This window comes from Heterodontus francisci, unplaced genomic scaffold (genome assembly GCF_036365525.1).
Source record: "Heterodontus francisci isolate sHetFra1 unplaced genomic scaffold, sHetFra1.hap1 HAP1_SCAFFOLD_419, whole genome shotgun sequence".
NCBI lineage: Eukaryota > Metazoa > Chordata > Chondrichthyes > Heterodontiformes > Heterodontidae > Heterodontus > Heterodontus francisci.
The window spans coordinates 132,595-154,825 of record NW_027140453.1 but is presented as its reverse complement, the minus strand read 5'-3'; the positions used below and the strand labels follow the sequence as shown (position 1 = coordinate 154,825).

General features: G+C 54.4%; 1 protein-coding gene across 1 annotated transcript in view; it reads right to left on the bottom strand.

Moving 5' to 3' along the window:
- Nucleotides 1-22,231, bottom strand: part of LOC137359861 (uncharacterized) — a 150,739-nt gene that overhangs the window by 6,520 nt on the left and 121,988 nt on the right. The window lies entirely within an intron of this gene.

Below are 22,231 nucleotides of genomic sequence, written 5' to 3'. Positions count from 1 at the left end.
GCAAAGGGGCAGAGTGTCAAATTGAAAACCCCGTCATTGCGAGAGTGACAGAGAGTGAGATAGATAGAGGGCGACAAAGATAGAGACAGAGAGATAGAGAGGAAGTGAGAGAAACTACAAGAGAGAGACAAAGATAGAGAGCGACTGAGAGACAGAGACAGAGAGGGAGACAGAAAGACAGAGATAGAGGGAGACAGACAGAGAGATGGAGAGAGGCAGACAGAGAAAGAAAGAGACAGAGACGGAGACAGAGAAAGAGAGATAGAGTGTGAGAGAGAGGGTGACAAGTTTTGAGAGTGAAAGATAGAGAGCGAGTGAGAGACAGAGGGTGACAAAGATACAGAAAGAGAGGGGAATGAGTGAGAGACATGGAGAAGAGGGTGACAAAGATATAGAGACAGAGATAAAGAGAGAGGGAGATAGAGGATAAGTGAGTATGTGAAAGAGACAGAGAGCATGAGTGCATGGGAGAGAGAGAGCGTAACGAGAATAGGGAAACACACACAGAGAAAGGGAGATAGGGAGAGCCAGACAGAGAAAGAAAGAGACAGTGAGTGAGACACAGAGGGAAAGATAGAGAACGAGACAGAAAGAGAGAGAGAATGTGTGAAAGAGGGGGACAAGCATCGAGAGAGAGAAATAGAGAGCGAGTGAGAAATGCAGAAAGGGAGGGAGAGAATGAATGAGAGAGAAAGAGAGTGCGCATGACAAGGATAGAGAGAGAAATAGAGAAAGCAAGAGAGAGAGAGAAAGAGAGAGACACAGAGAGAAAGAAAGATGGGGAGAGACAGAGAGAACGAAAGAGACAGTGAGTGAAAAAGAGAGAGAAAGAGAGTGTCTGAGAGAGAGGGGGACAAGCATAGAGAGAAGAAAGAGTGAGTGAGTCAGAGAGAGAAAGAGACAGAGAGGGACTGACAGAGAGGGGGTGACAAAGATAGAGAGAAAGAAAGGGAGTGAGTGAGAGAGACAGAGGGAGACAGAGAGAGTGTGAGCGAGAGAGAGAACGTGACAAGGATAGAGAGTGAGAGAAATACAGAGAGACAGAGAGCGAAAGAGAGAGTGGCAGAGACAGAGAAAAAGAAAGAGGCAGTGACTGAGACAGAGAAAGGGAGAAACAGAGAAAGAGACAGAAAGAGAGAGTGTGTGTGAGAGAGAGGGAGACAAGCATAGAGAGAGAAAGATAGAAAGCGAGTGAGAGAGACAGAGAGAGAGATAGGGAGAGACAGAGAGAGAAAGAAAGAGGCAGAAAGTGAGACAGAGAAAGACAGAAAGAGAGAGAGAGTGAGAGAGGGGGGGGACAAGCATAGAGAGAGAAAGATTGTGAGTGAGTCAGAGAGAGGGAGAGACAGAGAGAGGGACAGAATCTGAGACAGAGTGAGAGAGAGAAAGGTAGAGAGTGAGTCAGAGAGAGGGAGAGACAGAGGGAGAGAAAAAGAGAGGGAGACACACAGAGAGAGGGTGACAAGGATCGAGAGAATGAGAGACAGAGAGAGACAGAGTGAGCGAGACACAGAGTTAGAGAGGGAGAGGGAGACAGAGAGGGAGAGGGAAACAGAGAGTGTGGCAGAGAGAGAGAGAGAACAAGACAGAGAGAGAGAGAAAGAGACAGAGAATGAGACAGAAAGAGAGAGGGAGAGACAGAGAAAGAGAGAGATAGAGAAAGAGGGTGACAGGATAGACAAAGATAGAGAGTGAAAGAATGAGTGAGAGGGTGAAAGAGATTGTGAGTTGAAACACCAATAAGATTGCCTAGCTGTGTTCCAAACTCCCTTTGCAGAACGTCTGAGTCTGAGTGAGGTGGTACGTACCCAGGTATTTAACAGTCCTGTCCTGACTCTCTCCCTCATTTCCATGGGCATGATTTACATATGGCCTTCGGGGAAATCTCCCAGAACTGACAGGTGATGTTTGGATAATCCGATCGCAATCGATACTGAGCCACAAAGGAAAAGTCGAGAGGGAACTGGCTGATTTCATTCAGGCATGAGCTCATTGGCCTCAGTACCACTTGAATGGAGAAGGAGGAGTCAGTACTGAGGGAGTGAAACACTGCCTGAGGGTCAGTATTGAGGGGAGCGATGCAATGCCCGAGGGTCAGTACTGAGGGAGTGCTGCATTGTCGGAAAGTCAGTACTGAGGGAGAGCTGCACTGTCAGAGGGTCAGTATTGAGGGAGTGAAACACTGCCCGAGGGTCAGTACTGAGGGAGTGATGCACTGCCTGAGGGTCAGTGAGGAGGGAGCGCCGCATTGTCGGAGGGTCAGTACTGAGGGAGAACCGTGCAGTTGGAGGGTCAGAACTGAGGGAGTGCTGCACCATCGGAAGGGTCAGTACTGAAGGACTGCTGTACTGTGGGAGGGTCAGTACTGAGGGAGTGATGCACATTCCGAGGGTCAGTACTGAGGGAGCACTGCCCTATCGGAGCGGCAGCACTGAGGGAGTGCCGCACCATTGTAGGGGCAGTACTGAGGGACTGCTGTAATGTCAGTGTGTCAGTACTGAGGGAGTGATGCACTGTCAGAGGGTCAGTATTGAGGGAGTGCTGCACTGTGGGAGGGTCAGTACTGAGGGAGTGCTGCACTGTCAAAGGGTCAGTACTGAGGGAGTGCTGCCCTGTCAGACGGTCAGTATTGAGGGAGTGATGCACTGTCAGAGGGTCAGTACTGAGGGAGTGACGCACTGTCAGAGGGTCAGTACTGAGGGAGTGACGCACTGTCAGAGGGTCAGTACTGAGGGAGTGATGCAGTATCAGAGGGTCAGCACTGAGGGAGTGATGCACTGTCAGAGGGTCAGTACTGAGGGAGTGACGCACTGTCAGAGGGTCAGTACTGAGGGAGTGATGCAGTATCAGAGGGTCAGCACTGAGGGAGTGATGCACTGTCAGAGGGTCAGTACTGAGAGAGTGATGCACTGTCAGAGGGTCAGTACTGAGGGAGTGATGCACTGTCAGAGGGTCAGTACTGAGGGAGTGATGCACTGTCAGAGGGTCAGTACTGAGGGAGTGCTGTACTGTGGGAGGGTCAGTACTGAGGGAGTGATGCACTGTCAGAGGGTCAGTACTGAGAGAGTGCCACACTGTCAGAGCGTCAGTACTGAGGGAGTGATGCACTGTCAGAGGGCCAGTACTGAGGGAGTGCTGCACTGTCAGAGGGTCTGTACTGATTGAGTGATGCACTGTCAGAGGGTCAGTACTGAGGGAGTGCTGCACTGTCAGAGGGTCTGTACTGAGGGAGTGCTGCACTGTCAGAGAGTCAGTACTGAGGGAGTGCCGCAATGACGGAGGGTCAGTACTGAGAGTGCGCCACACTGTCAGAGGGTCAGTACTGAGGTAGTGCTGTACTGTGGGAGGGTCAGAACTGAGGGAGTGCTGCACTGTCAGAGGGTCAGTACTGAGGGAGTGCTGCACTGTCAGAGGGTCAGAACTGAGGGAGTGATGCACTGTCAGAGGGTCAGTACTGAGGTAGTGCTGTACTGTGGGAGGGTCAGAACTGAGGGAGTGATGCACTGTCAGAGGGTCAGTACTGAGGGAGTGCTGCACTGTCAGAGGGTCAGTACTGAGGGAGTGATGCACTGTCAGAGGGTCAGTACTGAGGGAGGGCTGCACTGTCGGAGGGTCAGTATTGAGGGTGCGCCACACTGTCGGAGGGTCAGTACTGATGGTGTGCCTCACTGTCTGAGGGTCAGTATTGAGGGAGCGCTGCACTGTCAGAGGGTCAGTAGTGAGGGTGTGATGCACATTCCGAGGGTCAGTACAGAGGGAGCACCGCTCTATCGGAGTGTCAGTACTGAGGGAGTGCCGCACTGTTGGAGGGGCAGTACTGAGGGAGTGCTGCACTGTCAAAGGGTCAGTACTGAAGTAGTGCTGCACTGTCAGAGGGTCAGTACTGAGGGAGTGCTGCACTGTCAGAGGGTCAGTACTGAGGGAGTGCTGCACTGTCAGAGGGTCAGTACTGAGGGAGTGATGCACTGTCAGAGGGTCAGTACTGAGGGAGTGCTGTACTGTCAGAGGGTCAGTACTGAGTGAGTGATGCACTGTCAGAGGGTCAGTACTGAGGGAGTGATGCACTGTCAGAGGGTCAGTACTGAGGGAGTGATGCACTGTCGGAGGGTCAGTACTGAGGTAGTGCTGTACTGTGGGAGGGTCAGTACTGAGGGAGTGCTGTACTGTGGGAGGGTCAGTACTGAGGGAGTGCCGCACTGTCAGACGGTCAGTACTGAGGGAGTGCTGTACTGTGGGAGGGTCAGTACTGAGGGAGTGATGCACTGTCAGAGGGTCAGTACTGAGGGAGTGCTGCACTGTCAGAGGGTCAGTACTGAGGGAGTGCTGCACTGTCAGAGGGTCAGTACTGAGGGAGTGCTGCACTGTCAGAGGGTCAGCACTGAGGGAGTGATGCACTGTCAGAGGGTCAGCACTGAAGGAGTGATGCACTGTCAGAGGGTCAGTACTGAGGGAGTGATGCACTGTCAGAGGGTCAGTACTGAGGGAGTGCTGTACTGTGGGAGGGTCAGTACTGAGGGAGTGATGCACTGTCAGAGGGTCAGTACTGAGGGAGTGATGCACTGTCAGAGGGTCTGTACTGAGGGAGTGATGCACTGTCAGAGGGTCATTACTGAGGGAGTGATGCACTGTCAGAGGGTCAGTACTGAGGGAGTGATGCACTGTCAGAGGGTCAGTACTGAGGGAGTGATGCACTGTCAGAGGGTCATTATTGAGGGAATGATGCCATGTCAGAGGGTCAGTACTGAGGGAGTGCTGTACTGTCGGAGGGTCAATACTGAGGGAGTGCTGCACTGTCTGAGGGTCAGTACTGAGGGAGTGCTGCACTGTCAGAGGGTCATTATTGAGGGAATGATGCCATGTCAGAGGGTCAGTACTGAGGGAGTGATGCACTGTCAGAGGGTCAGTACTGAGGGAGTGCTGCACTGTCAGAGGGTCATTATTGAGGGAATGATGCCATGTCAGAGGGTCAGTACTGAGGGAGTGCTGTACTGTCGGAGGGTCAATACTGAGGGAGTGCTGCACTGTCAGACGCTCAGTACTGAGGGAGTGATGCACTGTCAGAGGGTCAGTACTGAGGGAGTGCTGCACTGTCAGAGGGTCAGTACTGAGGGAGTGATGCACTGTCAGAGGGTCAGTACTGAGGGAGTGATGCACTGTCAGAGGGTCAGCACTGAGGGAGTGCTGTACTGTGGGAGGGTCAGTACTGAGGGAATGATGCACTGTCAGACGCTCAGTACTGAGGGAGTGATGCACTGTCAGAGGGTCAGTACTGAGGGAGTGCCGGACTGTCGGAGGGTCAGTACTGAGAGAGTGCTGTACTGTGGGAGGGTCAGTACTGAGGGAGTGATGCACTGTCAGAGGGTCAGCACTGAGGGAGTGATGCACTGTCAGAGGGTCAGTACTGAGGGAGTGCTGCACTGTCGGAGGGTCAGTACTGAGGGAGTGCTGCACTGTCAGACGCTCAGTACTGAGGGAGTGCTGCAATGTCAGAGGGTCATTATTGAGGGAATGATGCCATGTCAGAGGGTCAGTACTGAGGGAGTGATGCACTGTCAGACACTCAGTACTGAGGGAGTGATGCACTGTCAGAGGGTCAGTACTGAGGGAGTGATGCACTGTCAGAGGGTCAGCACTGAGGGAGTGATGCACTGTCAGAGGGTCAGTACTGAGGGAGTGATGCACTGTCAGAGGGTCAGTACTGAGGGAGTGCCGGACTGTCGGAGGGTCAGTACTGAGAGAGTGCTGTACTGTGGGAGGGTCAGTACTGAGGGAGTGATGCACTGTCAGAGGGTCAGTACTGAGGGAGTGATGCACTGTCAGAGGGTCAGTACTGAGGGAGTGATGCACTGTCAGAGGGTCAGCACTGAGGGAGTGATGCACTGTCAGAGGGTCAGTACTGAGGGAGTGCTGCACTGTCGGAGGGTCAGTACTGAGGGAGTGCTGCACTGTCAGAGGGTCAGTACTGAGGAAGTGCTGCACTGTCAGAGGGTCAGTACTGAGGGAGTGCTGCACTGTCAGAGGGTCTGTACTGATTGAGTGATGCACTGTCGGAGGGCCAGTACTGAGGGAGTGATGCACTGTAAGAGGGTCAGTACTGAGGGAGTGCTGCACTGTAAGAGGGTCAGTACTGAGGGAGGGCTGCACTGTCGGAGGGTCAGTATTGAGGGTGCGCCACACTGTCGGAGGGTCAGTACTGAGGGTGTGCCGCACTGTCAGAGGGTCAGTACTGAGGGAGTGCTGCACCATCGGAGGGTCAGTACTGAAGGACTGCTGTACTGTCAGTGGGTCAGTACTGAGGGAGTGATGCACATTTCGAGGGACAGTACTGAGGGAGCCCCGCCCTATCGGAGTGTCAGTACTGAGGGAGTGCCGCACTGTCAGAGGGTCAGCACTGAGGGAGTGATGCACTGTCAGAGGGTCAGTACTGAGGGAGTGATGCACTGTCAGAGGGTCAGTACTAAGGGAGTGCCGGACTGTCGGAGGGTCAGTACTGAGAGAGTGCCACACTGTCAGAGCGTCAGTACTGAGGGAGTGATGCACTGTCAGAGGGTCAGTACTGAGGGAGTGCTGCACTGTCAGAGGGTCTGTACTGATTGAGTGATGCACTGTCAGAGGGTCAGTACTGAGGGAGTGCTGCACTGTCAGAGGGTCTGTACTGATTGAGTGATGCACTGTCAGAGGGTCAGTACTGAGGTAGTGCTGCACTGTCAGAGGCTCAGTACTGAGGGAGTGCTGCACTGTCAGAGGGTCATTATTGAGGGAGTGATGCACTGTCAGAGGGTCAGTACTGAGGGATTGCGCACTGTCAGAGGGTCAGTACTGAGGGAGTGCTGCACTGTCAGAGGGTCTGTACTGATTGAGTGATGCACTGTCAGAGGGTCAGTACTGAGGTAGTGCTGCACTGTCAGAGGCTCAGTACTGAGGGAGTGCTGCACTGTCAGAGGGTCATTATTGAGGGAGTGATGCACTGTCAGTGGGTCAGTACTGAGGGATTGCGCACTGTCAGAGGGTCAGTACTAAGGGAGTGATGCACTGTCAGCGGGTCAGTACTGAGGGAGTGATGCACTGTCAGAGGGTCAGTACTGAGGGTGTGCCGCACTGTCGGAGGGTCAGTACTGAGGGAGCACCGCACTGTCGGAGGGTCAGTACTGAAGGAGTGCCACACTGTCAGAGGGTCAGTTGTGAGGGAGCACTGCACTGTCAGAGGGTCAGAACTGAGGGAGTGCCGCACTGTCGGAGGGTCACTACTGAGGGAGCTCCGAACTGTCGGAAGGTCAGTACTGAGGGAGTGATGCACTGTCAGAGTGTCAGTACTGAGGGAGTGCTGCACTGTCAGAGGGTCAGTACTGAAGTAGTGCTGGACTGTGGGAGGGTCAGTATTGAGGGAGTGATGCACTGTCAGAGGGTCAGTACTGAGGGAGTGCTGTACTGTGGGAGGGTCAGTACTGAGGGAGTGATGCAATGTCAGAGGGTCAGTACTGAGGGAGTGCTGCACTGTCAGAGGGTCAGTACTGAAGTAGTGCTGGACTGTGGGAGGGTCAGTACTGAGGGAGTGCCGCACTGTCAGAGTGATGCACTGTCAGAGGGTCAGTACTGAGGGAGTGCTGCACTGTCAGAGGGTCAGTACTGAGGGAGTGCTGCACTGTCAGAGGGTCAGTATTGAGGGTGCGCCGCACTGTCAGAGGGTCAATACTGAGGGAGTGCTGCACTATCAGAGGGTCAGTACTGAGGGAGTGATGCACTGTCAGCGGGTCAGTACTGAGGGAGTGCTGCACTGTCAGAGGGTCAGTACTGAGGGTGTGCCGCACTGTCGTACGGACACTGGGGGGGGGTCCTTATAGATGATGCCCAGTCTCGGGAGTTGAACTGGACCCCACGTCCTCCTGAATCACAGGAACAAGACCCTCCCACTGAGATACAAGCTGCACTGTAAGAGGGTCAGTACTGAGGGAGGGCTGCACTGTCGGAGGGTCAGTATTGAGGGTGCGCCACACTGTCGGAGGGTCAGTACTGAGGGTGTGCCGCACTGTCAGAGGGTCAGTACTGAGGGAGTGCTGCACCATCGGAGGGTCAGTACTGAAGGACTGCTGTACTGTCAGTGGGTCAGTACTGAGGGAGTGATGCACATTTCGAGGGACAGTACTGAGGGAGCCCCGCCCTATCGGAGTGTCAGTACTGAGGGAGTGCCGCACTGTCAGAGTGATGCACTGTCAGAGGGTCAGTACTGAGGGAGTGCTGCACTGTCAGAGGGTCAGTACTGAGGGAGTGCTGCACTGTCAGAGGGTCAGTACTAAGGGAGTGCCGGACTGTCGGAGGGTCAGTACTGAGAGAGTGCCACACTGTCAGAGCGTCAGTACTGAGGGAGTGATGCACTGTCAGAGGGTCAGTACTGAGGGAGTGCTGCACTGTCAGAGGGTCTGTACTGATTGAGTGATGCACTGTCAGAGGGTCAGTACTGAGGGAGTGCTGCACTGTCAGAGGGTCTGTACTGATTGAGTGATGCACTGTCAGAGGGTCAGTACTGAGGTAGTGCTGCACTGTCAGAGGCTCAGTACTGAGGGAGTGCTGCACTGTCAGAGGGTCATTATTGAGGGAGTGATGCACTGTCAGAGGGTCAGTACTGAGGGATTGCGCACTGTCAGAGGGTCAGTACTGAGGGAGTGCTGCACTGTCAGAGGGTCTGTACTGATTGAGTGATGCACTGTCAGAGGGTCAGTACTGAGGTAGTGCTGCACTGTCAGAGGCTCAGTACTGAGGGAGTGCTGCACTGTCAGAGGGTCATTATTGAGGGAGTGATGCACTGTCAGTGGGTCAGTACTGAGGGATTGCGCACTGTCAGAGGGTCAGTACTAAGGGAGTGATGCACTGTCAGCGGGTCAGTACTGAGGGAGTGATGCACTGTCAGAGGGTCAGTACTGAGGGTGTGCCGCACTGTCGGAGGGTCAGTACTGAGGGAGCACCGCACTGTCGGAGGGTCAGTACTGAAGGAGTGCCACACTGTCAGAGGGTCAGTTGTGAGGGAGCACTGCACTGTCAGAGGGTCAGAACTGAGGGAGTGCCGCACTGTCGGAGGGTCACTACTGAGGGAGCTCCGAACTGTCGGAAGGTCAGTACTGAGGGAGTGATGCACTGTCAGAGTGTCAGTACTGAGGGAGTGCTGCACTGTCAGAGGGTCAGTACTGAAGTAGTGCTGGACTGTGGGAGGGTCAGTATTGAGGGAGTGATGCACTGTCAGAGGGTCAGTACTGAGGGAGTGCTGTACTGTGGGAGGGTCAGTACTGAGGGAGTGATGCACTGTCAGAGGGTCAGTACTGAGGGAGTGCTGCACTGTCAGAGGGTCAGTACTGAAGTAGTGCTGGACTGTGGGAGGGTCAGTATTGAGGGAGTGATGCACTGTCAGAGGGTCAGTACTGAGGTAGTGCTGCACTGTCAGAGGGTCAGTACTGAGGGAGTGCTGCACTGTCAGAGGGTCAGTATTGAGGGTGCGCCGCACTGTCAGAGGGTCAATACTGAGGGAGTGCTGCACTATCAGAGGGTCAGTACTGAGGGAGTGATGCACTGTCAGCGGGTCAGTACTGAGGGAGTGCTGCACTGTCAGAGGGTCAGTACTGAGGGTGTGCCGCACTGTCGTACGGACACTGGGGGGGGGTCCTTATAGATGATGCCCAGTCTCGGGAGTTGAACTGGACCCCACGTCCTCCTGAATCACAGGAACAAGACCCTCCCACTGAGATACAAGCCACACTCAGACCTGAGTTAATGGTGCCCTCACTCACTCTGATTTCAGACTGGGGTTTGGGGAGTTCTTCTGTCGCTGAACTGTGATGTGGGATCAGCTTGTTTGAATATTATATTTCACTGTGTCTTTTGTTCTCTCTCTCTCTCTCTCTGCCATTTGACTATCTGATAACGGACAGGTCTTCCTGGGATAAGATACAAAACTATCTTTGGTTCCAGGAAGGGAACAATTAGATCCTCTCTTTCCCACAGCCCTCGCATCCCATGGTAACTGTGACCAATAACAACGTCATAGCTACATTCCCACTCCATTGACACTGGGATTGAAAGCCACCAGCAATCTCCAGGAATTAACGATTCATTTTCAGAGCACTGCGGAAATGAACGTTGGGTGGGAATGGTCAGAGGGACACTGAAAGGGAATGGGATAAATAACGCAAGGGGAACAATTTGCAGGGTTTTGGGAAAGAATGGGAGATTGGGATTGTACTGTATTGATCATTCAAAGAGCCTGTACAGACACAATGGGCCGAATGGCCTTGCACGGTGCTGTCAAATTCTCCGATTCTGTGTTTCCCCATGCCTATGTTGAATATGTCCACTGCCTAGTTATGGGGGCACTGGTTAAACTTGCTGAGCTCTCAGTCCTGGTTCAAATGGTGTCTCTCACTCACCACCAAAGCAGCAGGTCTTGTACTTAAACTCTTTGCAGAGCAGTAGACATCAGGCAACAAACCTACTGTCAGGACTGAGGGTGGACCGCACTGTCGGAGGGTCAGTACTGAGGGAGGGCCACACTGTCGGAGGGTCAGTACTGAGGGAGCACCGCACTGTCGGAGGGTCAGTACTGAAGGAGTGCCACACTGTCAGAGGGTCAGTTGTGAGGGAGCACTGCACTGTCAGAGGGTCAGAACTGAGGGAGTGCCGCACTGTCGGAGGGTCACTACTGAGGGAGCTCCGAACTATCGGAAGGTCAGTACTGAGGGAGTGATGCACTGTCAGAGGGTCAGTACTGAGGGAGTGATGCACTGTCAGAGGGTCAGTACTGAGGGAGTGCTGCACTGTCAGAGGGTCAGTACTGAGGGAGTGATGCACTGTCAGAGGGTCAGTACTGAGGGAGTGCTGCACTGTCAGAGGGTCATTACTGAGGGAGTGCTGTACTGTTGGAGGGTCAGTACTGAGGGAGTGCTGCAGTGTCAGAGGGTCAGTACTGAAGTAGTGCTGGACTGTGGGAGGGTCAGTATTGAGGGAGTGCTGCACTGTCAGATGGTCAGTACTGAGGGAGTGCTGTACTGTGGGAGGGTCAGGACTGAGGGAATGATGCACTTTCAGAGGGTCAGTACTGACGTAGTGCTGCACTGTCAGAGGGTCAGTACTGAGGGAGTGATGCACTGTCAGAGGGTCAGTACTGAGGGAGTGCTGCACTGTCAGAGGGTCAGTACTGAGGGAGTGCTGCACTGTCAGCGGGTCAGTACTGAGGGAGTGCTGCACTGTCAGAGGTTCAGTACTGAGGGAGTGCTGCACTGTCAGAGGGTCAGTACTGAGGGAGTGATGCACTGTCAGAGGGTCAGTACTGAAGGAGTGCCACACTGTCAGAGGGTCAGTTGTGAGGGAGCACTGCACTGTCAGAGGGTCAGAACTGAGGGAGTGATGCACTGTCAGAGGGTCAGTACTGAGGGAGTGCTGCACTGTCAGAGGGTCATTACTGAGGGAGTGCCGCACTGTTGGAGGGTCACTACTGAGGGAGCTCCGAACTATCGGAAGGTCAGTACTGAAGGAGTGATGCACTGTCAGAGGGTCAGTACTGAGGGAGTGATGCACTGTCAGAGGGTCAGTACTGAGGGAGTGCTGCACTGTCAGAGGGTCATTACTGAGGGAGTGCTGTACTGTTGGAGGGTCAGTACTGAGGGAGTGCTGCATTGTCAGAGGGTCAGTACTGAAGTAGTGCTGGACTGTGGGAGGGTCAGTATTGAGGGAGTGATGCACTGTCAGAGGGTCAGTACTGAGGGAGTGCTGTACTGTGGGAGGGTCAGTACTGAGGGAGTGCTGTACTGTGGGAGGGTCAGTACTGAGGGAATGATGCACTGTCAGAGGGTCAGTACTGAGGTAGTGCTGCACTGTCAGAGGGTCAGTATTGAGGGTGCGCCGCACTGTCAGAGGGTCAATACTGAGGGAGTGATGCACTGTCAGAGGGTCAGTACTGAGGGAGTGCTGCACTGTCAGAGGGTCAGTATTGAGGGTGCGCCGCACTGTCAGAGGGTCAATACTGAGGGAGTGATGCACTGTCAGAGGGTCAGTACTGAGGGAGTGCTGCACTGTCAGAGGGTCAGTATTGAGGGTGCGCCGCACTGTCAGAGGGTCAATACTGAGGGAGTGCTGCACTATCAGAGGGTCAGTACTGAGGGAGTGATGCACTGTCAGCGGGTCAGTACTGAGGGAGTGCTGCACTGTCAGAGTGTCTGTACTGAGGGAGTGCCGCACTGTCGTACGGACACTGGGGGGGTCCTTATAGATGATGTCCAGTCTCAGGAGTTGAACTGGACCCCAGGTCCTCCTGAATCACAGGAACAAGACCCTCCCACTGAGATACAAGCCACACTCAGACCTGAGTTAATGGTGCCCTCACTCACTCTGATTTCAGACTGGGGTTTGGGGAGTTCTTCTGTAGCTGAACTGTGATGTGGGATCAGCTTGTTTGAATATTATATTTCACTGTGTCTTCTGTTCTCTCTCTCTCTCTCTCTCTGCCATTTGACTATCTGATAACGGACAGGTCTTCCTGGGATAAGATACAAAACTGTCTTTGGTTCCAGGAAGGGAACAATTAGATCCTCTCTTTCCCACAGCCCTCGCATCCCATGGTTACTGTGACCAATAACAACATCATAGCTACATTCCCACTCCATTCACACTGGGATTGAAAGCCACCAGCAATCTCCAGGAATTAACGATTCATTTTCAGAGCACTGCGGAAATGAACGTTGGGTGGGAATGGTCAGAGGGACACTGAAAGGGAATGGGATAAATAACGCAAGGGGAACAATTTGCAGGGTTTTGGGAAAGAATGGGAGATTGGGATTGTACTGCATTGATCATTCAAAGAGCCAGTACAGACACAATGGGCCGAATGGCCTTGCACGGTGCTGTCAAATTCTCCGATTCTGTGTTTCCCCATGCCTATGTTGAATATGTCCACTGCCTAGTTCTGGGGGCACTGGTTAAACTTGCTGAGCTCTCAGTCCTGGTTCAAATTGTGTCTCTCACTGACCTCCAAAGCAGCAGGTCTTGTATTTAAACTCATTGCAGAGCACAGGACATCAGGCAACACACCTACTGTCACTACTGAGGGTGGACTGCACTGTCGGAGGGTCAGTACTGAGGGAGTGCTGCACATTCCGAGGGTCAGTACTGAGGGAGCACCGCCTTATCGGAGTGTCAGTACTGAGGGAGTGCCGGACTGTTGAAGGGTCAGTACTGAAGGAGTGATGCACTGTCAGAGAGTCCGTACTGAGGTAGTGCTGTACTGTGTGAGGGTCAGTACTGAGGGAATGATGCACTGTCAGAGGGTCAGTACAGAGGGAGTGCTGCACTGTCAGAGGGTCAGTACTGAGGTAGTGCTGCACTGTCAGAGGGTCAGTACTGAGAGAGTGCTGCACTGTCAGAGGGTCAGTACTGAGGTAGTGCTGTACTGTGAGAGTGTCAGTACTGAGGGAGTGCCGCACTCAGAGGGTCAGTACTGAGGGAGTGCTGCACTGTCGGAGGGTCAGTATTGAGTGTGCGCCACACTGTCGGAGGGTCATTACTGAGGGAGTGCCTCACTGTCAGAGGGTCAGTACTGAGGGAGTGATGCACATTCCGAGGGCGAGGACTGAGGGAGCACCGCACTATCGGAGTGTCAGTACTGTGGGAGTTCTGTACTGAGAGGGTCAGCACTGAGGGAGTGATGCTCTGTCAGAGGGTCAGTACTGAGGGAGTGCTGCACTGTCAGACACTCAGTAATGAGGGAGTGATGCACTGTCAGAGGGTCAGGACTGAGGGAGTGCTGCACTGTCGGAGGGTCAGTACTGAGGGAGTGCTGCACTGTCAAAGGGTCAGTGCTGAGCGAGTGCTGCACTTTCAGAGGGTCAGTACTGAGGGAGTGCTGCACTGTCAAAGGGTCACTACTGAGGGAGTGCTGCACTGTCAGACGGTCAGTACTGAGGGAGTGATGCACTGTCTGAGGGTCAGTACTGAGGGAGTGATGCACTGTCAGAGGGTCGGTACTGAGGGAGTGCCGCACTGTCGGAGTGTCAGTACTGAGAGAGCGCCGCACTGTCAGAGGGTCAGTACTGAGGGAGTGCTGCACTGTCAGAGGGTCAGTACTGAGGGAGTGATGCACTGTCAGAGGGTCAGTACTGAGGGAGTGATGCACTGTCAGAGGGTCAGTACTGAGGGAGTGATGCACTGTCGGACGGTCAGTACTGAGGGTGTGATGCACTGTCGGAGTGTCAGTACTGAGGGAGTGCTGCACTGTCGATGTGTCAGTACTGAGGGAGTGCTGCACTGTCGGAGGGTCAGTATTGAGGGTGCGCCACACTGTCGGAGTGTCAATACTGAGGGAGTGCCTCACTGTCAGAGGGTCAGTACTGAGGGAGTGCTGCACTGTCAGAGGGTCAGTACTGAGGGAGTGATGCACTGAGGGTCAGTACTGAGGGAGTGATGCACTGTCAGAGGGTCAGTACTGAGGGAGTGCCGGACTGTCGGAGGGTCAGTACTGAGAGAGTGCTGTACTGTGGGAGGGTCAGTACTGAGGGAGTGATGCACTGTCAGAGGGTCAGTACTGAGGGAGTGCTGCACTGTGGGAGGGTCAGTACTGAGGGAGTGATGCACTGTCAGAGGGTCAGTACTGAGGGAGTGATGCACTGTCAGAGGGTCAGCACTGAGGGAGTGATGCACTGTCAGAGGGTCAGTACTGAGGGAGTGATGCACTGTCAGAGGGTCAGTACTGAGGAAGTGCTGCACTGTCAGAGGGTCAGTACTGAGGGAGTGCAGCACTGTCAGAGGGTCTGTACTGATTGAGTGATGCACTGTCAGAGGGTCTGTACTGAGGGAGTGATGCACTGTCGGAGGGCCAGTACTGAGGGAGTGATGCACTGTAAGAGGGTCAGTACTGAGGGAGTGCCGCACTGTAAGAGGGTCAGTACTGAGGGAGGGCTGCACTGTCGGAGGGTCAGTATTGAGGGTGCGCCACACTTTCGGAGGGTCAGTACTGAGGGTGTGCCTCACTGTCTGAGGGTCTGTACTGAGGAAGTGATGCACTGTCAGAGGGTCAGTACTGAGGGAGTGATGCACTGTCAGAGGGTCGGTACTGAGGGAGTGCCGCACTGTCGGAGTGTCAGTGCTGAGAGAGCGCCGCACTGTCAGAGGGTCAGTACTGAGGGAGTGCTGCACTGTCAGAGGGTCAGTACTGAGGGAGTGATGCACTGTCAGAGGGTCAGTACTGAGGGAGTGATGCACTGTCAGAGGGTCAGTACTGAGGGAGTGATGCACTGTCGGACGGTCAGTACTGAGGGTGTGATGCACTGTCGGAGTGTCAGTACTGAGGGAGTGCCTCACTGTCGATGTGTCAGTACTGAGGGAGTGCCTCACTGTCAGAGGGTCAGTACTGAGGGAGTGCCTCACTGTCAGAGGGTCAGTACTGAGGGAGTGATGCACTGTCAGAGGGTCAGTACTGAAGTAGTCCTGTCCTGTGGGAGGGTCAGTACTGAGGGAATGATGTACTGACAAAGGGTCAGTACTGAGGGAGTGCTGCACTGTCAGAGGGTCAGTACTGAGGGAGTGCTGTACTGTGGGAGGGTCAGTACTGAGGGAGTGCTGCACTGTCAGAGGGTCAGTACTGAGGGAGTGCTGCACTGTCAGAGGGTCAGTACTGAAGTAGTCCTGTCCTGTGGGAGGGTCAGTACTGAGGGAATGATGTACTGACAAAGGGTCAGTACTGAGGGAGTGCTGCACTGTCAGAGGGTCAGTACTGAGGGAGTGCTGTACTGTGGGAGGGTCAGTACTGAGGGAGGGCCACACTGTCAGAGGGTCAGTACTTAGGTAGTGCTGCACTGTGGGAGGGTCAGTACTGAGGGAGTGCTGCACTGTCAGAGGGTCAGTACTGAGGGAGTGCTGCACTGTCAGAGGATCAGTATTGAGGGTGCGCCGCACTGTCAGAGGGTCAGGACTGAGAGAGTGCTGCACAGTGAGAGGGTCAGTACTGAGGGAGTGCTGCACTGTCGGAGGGTCAGTTTTGAGGGTGCGCCACACTGTCGGAGGGTCAGTACTGAGGGAGTGCCTCACTGTCAGAGGGTCAGTACTGAGGGAGTGCTGCACCATGGGAGGGTGAGTACTGAAGGACTGCTGTACTCAGTGGGTCAGTACTGAGGGAGTGATGCACATTTCGAGGGACAGTACTGAGGGAGCACCGCCCTATCGGAGTGTCAGTACTGAGGGAGTGCCGCACTGTTGGAGGGGCAATACTGAGGGAGTGCTGCACTGTCAGACGCTCAGTACTGAAGGAGTGATGCACTGTCAGAGGGGCAGTACTGAGGGAGTGATGCTCTGTCAGAGGGTCAGTCCTGAGGGAGTGATGCACTGTCAGAGGGTCAGGACTGAGGGAGTGCTGCACTGTCAAAGGGTCAGTACTGAGCGTGTGCTGCACTGTCAGACGGTCAGTACTGAGGGAGTGATGCACTGTCAGAGGGTCAGTACTGAGGGAGTGATGCACTGTCAGAGGGTCGGTATTGAGGGAGTGCCGCACTGTCGGAGTGTCAGTACTGAGAGAGCGCCGCACTGTCAGAGGGCCGGTACTGAGGGAGTGCCGCACTGTCAGAGGGTCAGTACTGAGGGAGTGCTGTACTGTGGGAGGGTCAGTACTGAGGGAATGATGCACTGTCAGAGCGTCAGTACTGAGGGAGTGCTGCACTGTCAGAGGGTCAGTACTGAGAGAGTGCTGCACTGTCAGAGGGTCAGTACTGAGGGAGTGCTGCACTGTCGGAGGGTCAGTATTGAGGGTGCGCCACACTGTCGGAGTGTCAGTACTGAGGGAGTGCCTCACTGACTGAGTGTCAGTACTGAGGGAGTGATGCACTGTCAGAGGGTCAGTACTGAGGGAGTGCCGGACTGTCGGAGGGTCAGTACTGAGAGAGTGCTGTACTGTGGGAGGGTCAGTACTGAGGGAGTGATGCACTGTCAGAGGGTCAGTACTGAGGGAGTGCTGTACTGTGGGAGGGTCAGTACTGAGGGAGTGATGCACTGTCAGAGGGTCAGCACTGAGGGAGTGATGCACTGTCAGAGGGTCAGCACTGAGGGAGTGATGCACTGTCAGAGGGTCAGTACTGAGGGAGTGATGCACTGTCAGAGGGTCAGTACTGAGGAAGTGCTGCACTGTCAGAGGGTCAGTACTGAGCGTGTGCTGCACTGTCAGACGGTCAGTACTGAGGGAGTGATGCACTGTCAGAGGGTCAGTACTGAGGGAGTGATGCACTGTCAGAGGGTCGGTATTGAGGGAGTGCCGCACTGTCGGAGTGTCAGTACTGAGAGAGCGCCGCACTGTCAGAGGGCCGGTACTGAGGGAGTGCCGCACTGTCAGAGGGTCAGTACTGAGGGAGTGCTGTACTGTGGGAGGGTCAGTACTGAGGGAATGATGCACTGTCAGAGCGTCAGTACTGAGGGAGTGCTGCACTGTCAGAGGGTCAGTACTGAGAGAGTGCTGCACTGTCAGAGGGTCAGTACTGAGGGAGTGCTGCACTGTCGGAGGGTCAGTATTGAGGGTGCGCCACACTGTCGGAGTGTCAGTACTGAGGGAGTGCCTCACTGACTGAGTGTCAGTACTGAGGGAGTGCTGCACTGTCAGAGGGTCAGTACTGAGGGAGTGATGCACTGTCAGAGGGTCAGTACTGAGGGAGTGCCGGACTGTCGGAGGGTCAGTACTGAGAGAGTGCTGTACTGTGGGAGGGTCAGTACTGAGGGAGTGATGCACTGTCAGAGGGTCAGTACTGAGGGAGTGCTGTACTGTGGGAGGGTCAGTACTGAGGGAGTGATGCACTGTCAGAGGGTCAGTACTGAGGGAGTGATGCACTGTCAGAGGGTCAGCACTGAGGGAGTGATGCACTGTCAGAGGGTCAGTACTGAGGGAGTGATGCACTGTCAGAGGGTCAGTACTGAGGAAGTTGTGCACTGTCAGAGGGTCAGTACTGAGGGAGTGCAGCACTGTCAGAGGGTCTGTACTGATTGAGTGATGCCCTGTCAGAGGGTCTGTACTGAGGGAGTGATGCACTGTCGGAGGGCCAGTACTGAGGGAGTGATGCACTGTAAGAGGGTCAGTACTGAAGGAGTGCCGCACTGTAAGAGGGTCAGTACTGAGGGAGGGCTGCACTGTCGGAGGGTCAGTATTGAGGGTGCGCCACACTGTCGGAGGGTCAGTACTGAGGGTGTGCCTCACTGTCTGAGGGTCTGTACTGAGGGAGTGATGCACTGTGGGAGGATCAGTACTGAGGGAGTGCTGCACTGTCAGAGGGTCGGTATTGAGGGAGTGATGCACTGTCAGAGGGTCAGTAATGAGGGAATGATGCACTATCAGAGGGTCAGTCCTGAAGGAGTGGTGCACTGTCAGAGGGTCAGCACTGAGGGAGTGCCACACTGTCAGAGCGTCAGTACTGAGGGAGTGATGCACTGTCAGAGGGTCAGTGCTGAAGGAGTGATGCACTGTCAGAGAGTCAGTACTCAGGGAGTGATGCACTGTCAGAGGGTCAGTACTGAGGGAGTGCTGAATATGTCCACTGCCTAGTTCTGGGGGCACTGGTTAAAATTGCTGAGCTCTCAGTCCTGGTTCAAATTGTGTCTCTCACTGATCTCCAAAGCAGCAGGACTTGTATTTAAACTCATTGCAGAGCACAGGACATCAGGCAACACACCTACTGTCAGGACTGAGGGTGGACTGCACATTCCGAGGGTCAGTACTGAGGGAGCACCGCCTTATCGGAGTGTCAGTACTGAGGGAGTGCTGGACTGTTGAAGGGTCAGTACTGAAGGAGTGATGCACTGTCAGAGAGTCCGTACTGAGGTAGTGCTGTACTGTGAGAGGGTCAGTACTGAGAGAGTGCTGCACTATCAGAGGGTCAGTACTGAGGGAGTGCTGCACTGTCAGAGGGTCAGTACTGAGGGAGTGCCGCACTCAGAGGGTCAGTACTGAGGGAGTGCTGCACTGTCGGAGGGTCAGTATTGAGTGTGCGCCACTCTGTTGGAGGGTCATTACTGAGGGAGTGCCTCACTGTCAGAGGGTCAGTACTGAGGGAGTGATGCACATTCCGAGGGCGAGGACTGAGGGAGCTCCGCACTATCGGAGTGTCAGTACTGTGGGAGTTCTGTACTGTGAGAGGGTCAGCACTGAGGGAGAGATGTACTGTCAGAGGGACAGTACTGAGGGAGTGCTGCACTGTCAGAGGGTCAGAACTGAGGTAGTGATGCACTGTCAGAGGGTCAGTACTGAGTGAGTGCTGCAATGTCAGAGGGTCAGTACTGAGGGAGTGCTGCACTTTCAGAGGATCAGTATTGAGGGTGCGCCGCACTGTCAGAGGGTCAGGACTGAGAGAGTGCTTCACAGTCAAAGGGTCAGTACTGAGGGAGTGCTGCACTGTCGGAGGCTCAGTATTGAGGGTGCGCCACACTGTTGGAGGGTCAGTCCTGAGGGAGTGCCTCACTGTCAGAGGGTCAGTACTGAGGGAGTGCTGCTCCATCGGAGGGTCAGTACTGAAGGACTGCTGTGCTGTCAGAGGTTCAGTACTGAGGGAGTGCTGCACTGTCGGAGGCTCAGTATTGAGGGTGCGCCACACTGTCGGAGGGTCAGTACTGAGGGAGTGCCTCACTGTCAGAGGGTCAGTACTGAGGGAGTGCTGCTCCATCGGAGGGTCAGTACTGAAGGACTGCTGTGCTGTCAGTGGGTCAGTACTGAGGGAGTGATGCACATTTCGAGGGACAGTACTGAGGGAGCACCGCCGTATCGGAGTGTCAGTACTGAGGGAGTGCCGCACTGTTGGAGGGGCAATACTGAGGGTGTGCTGCACTGTCAGACGCTCAGTACTGAGGGAGTGATGCACTGTCAGTGGGTCAGTACTGAGGGAGTGATGCACTGTCAGAGGGTCAGTACTGAGGGAGTGCTGCACTGTCAGAGGGTCAGGACTGAGGGAGTGCTGCACTGTCAAAGGGTCAGTACTGAGGGTGTGCTGCACTGTCAGACGCTCAGTACTGAGGGAGTGACGCACTGTCAGAGGGTCAGTACTGAGGGAGTGATGCACTGTCAGAGGGTCAGTACTGAGGGAGTGATGTACTGTGAGAGGGTCAGTACTGAGGCAGTGATGCTCTGTCAGAGGGTCGGTACTGAGGGAGTGCCGCACTGTCGGAGTGTCAGTACTGAGAGAGCGCAGCACTGTCAGAGGGTCAGTACTGAGGGAGTGATGCACTGTCAGAGGGCCGGTACTGAGGGAGTGATGCTCTGTCAGAGGGTCAGTACTGAGGGAGTGCTGCACTGTCAGACACTCAGTAATGAGGGAGTGATGCACTGTCAGAGGGTCAGGACTGAGGGAGTGCTGCACTGTCGGAGGGTCAGTACTGAGGGAGTGCTGCACTGTCAAAGGGTCAGTGCTGAGGGAGGGCTGCACTGTCAAAGGGTCAGTGCTGAGGGAGTGCTGCACTGTCAAAGGGTCAGTGCTGAGGGAGTGCTGCACTGTCAGAGGGTCAGTACTGAGGGAGTGCAGCACTGTCAAAGGGTCACTACTGAGGGAGTGCTGCACTGTCAGACGGTCAGTACTGAGGGAGTGATGCACTGTCAGAGGGTCAGTACTGAGGGAGTGATGCACTGTCAGAGGGCCGGTACTGTGGGAGTGCTGCACTGTCGGAGGGTCAGTACTGAGGGAGTGCTGCACTGTCAAAGGGTCAGTGCTGAGGGAGTGCTGCACTGTCAGACGCTCAGTACTGAGGGAGTGATGCACTGTCAGAGGTCCGGTACTGAGGGAGTGCTGCACTGTCGGAGGGTCAGTACTCAGGGAGTGCTGCACTGTCAAAGGGTCAGTGCTGAGGGAGTGCTGCACTGTCAGAGGGTCAGTACTGAGGGAGTGCTGCACTGTCAGAGGGTCATTACTGAGGGAGTGCTGTACTGTGGGTGGGTCAGTATTGAGGGAGTGATGCACTGTCAGAGGGTCAGTACTGAGGGAGTGCTGTACTGTGGGAGGGTCAGTACTGAGGGAGTGCTGTACTGTGGGAGGGTCAGTACTGAGGGAATGATGCACTGTCAGAGGGTCAGTACTGAGGGAGTGATGCACTGTCAGAGGGTCAGTACTGAGGGGTTGATGCACTGTCAGAGGGTCAGTACTGAGGGAGTGATGCACTGTCAGAGGGTCAGTACTGAGGGAGTGCTGCACTGTCAGAGGGTCAGTACTGAGGGAGTGATGCACTGTCAGAGGGTCAGTACTGATCGAGTGATGCACTGTCAGATGGTCGGTACTGAGGGAGTGATGCACTGTCAGAGGGTCAGTACTGAGGGAGTGCCTCACTGTCAGATGGTCAGTACTGAGGGAGTGATGCACTGTCAGAGGGTCAATACTGAGGGAGTGCTGCACTATCAGAGGGTCAGTACTGAGGGAGTGCTGTACTGTGGGAGGGTCAGTACTGAGGGAGTGATGCACTGTCAGCGGGTCAGTACTGAGGGAGTGCTGCACTGTCAGAGGGTCAGTACTGAGGGAGTGCCGCACTGTCGTACGGACACTGGGGGGGTCCTTATAGATGATGTCCAGTCTCGGGAGTTGAACTGGACCCCACGTCCTCCTGAATCTCAGGAACAAGACCCTCCCACTGAGATACAAGCCACACTCAGACCTGAGTTAATGGTGCCCTCACTCACTCTGATTTCAGACTGGGGTTTGGGGAGTTCTTCTGTCGCTGAACTGTGATGTGGGATCAGCTTGTTTGAATATTATATTTCACTGTGTCTTCTGTTCTCTCTCTCTCTCTCTCTGCCATTTGACTATCTGATAACGGACAGGTCTTCCTGGGATAAGATACAAAACTATCTTTGGTTCCAGGAAGGGAACAATTAGATCCTCTCTTTCCCACAGCCCTCGCATCCCATGGTTACTGTGACCAATAACAACGTCATAGCTACATTCCCACTCCATTGACACTGGGATTGAAAGCCACCAGCAATCTCCAGGAATTAACGATTCATTTTCAGAGCACTGCAGAAATGAACGTTGGGTGGGAATGGTCAGAGGGACACTGAAAGGGAATGGGATAAATAACGCAAGGGGAACAATTTGAAGGGCTTTGGGAAAGAATGGGAGATTGGGATTGTACTGCATTGATCATTCAAAGAGCCTGTCCAGACACAATGGGCCGAATGGCCTTGCATGGTGCTGTCAAATTCTCTGATTCTGTGTTTCCCCATGCCCATGTTGAATATGTCCACTGCCTAGTTCTG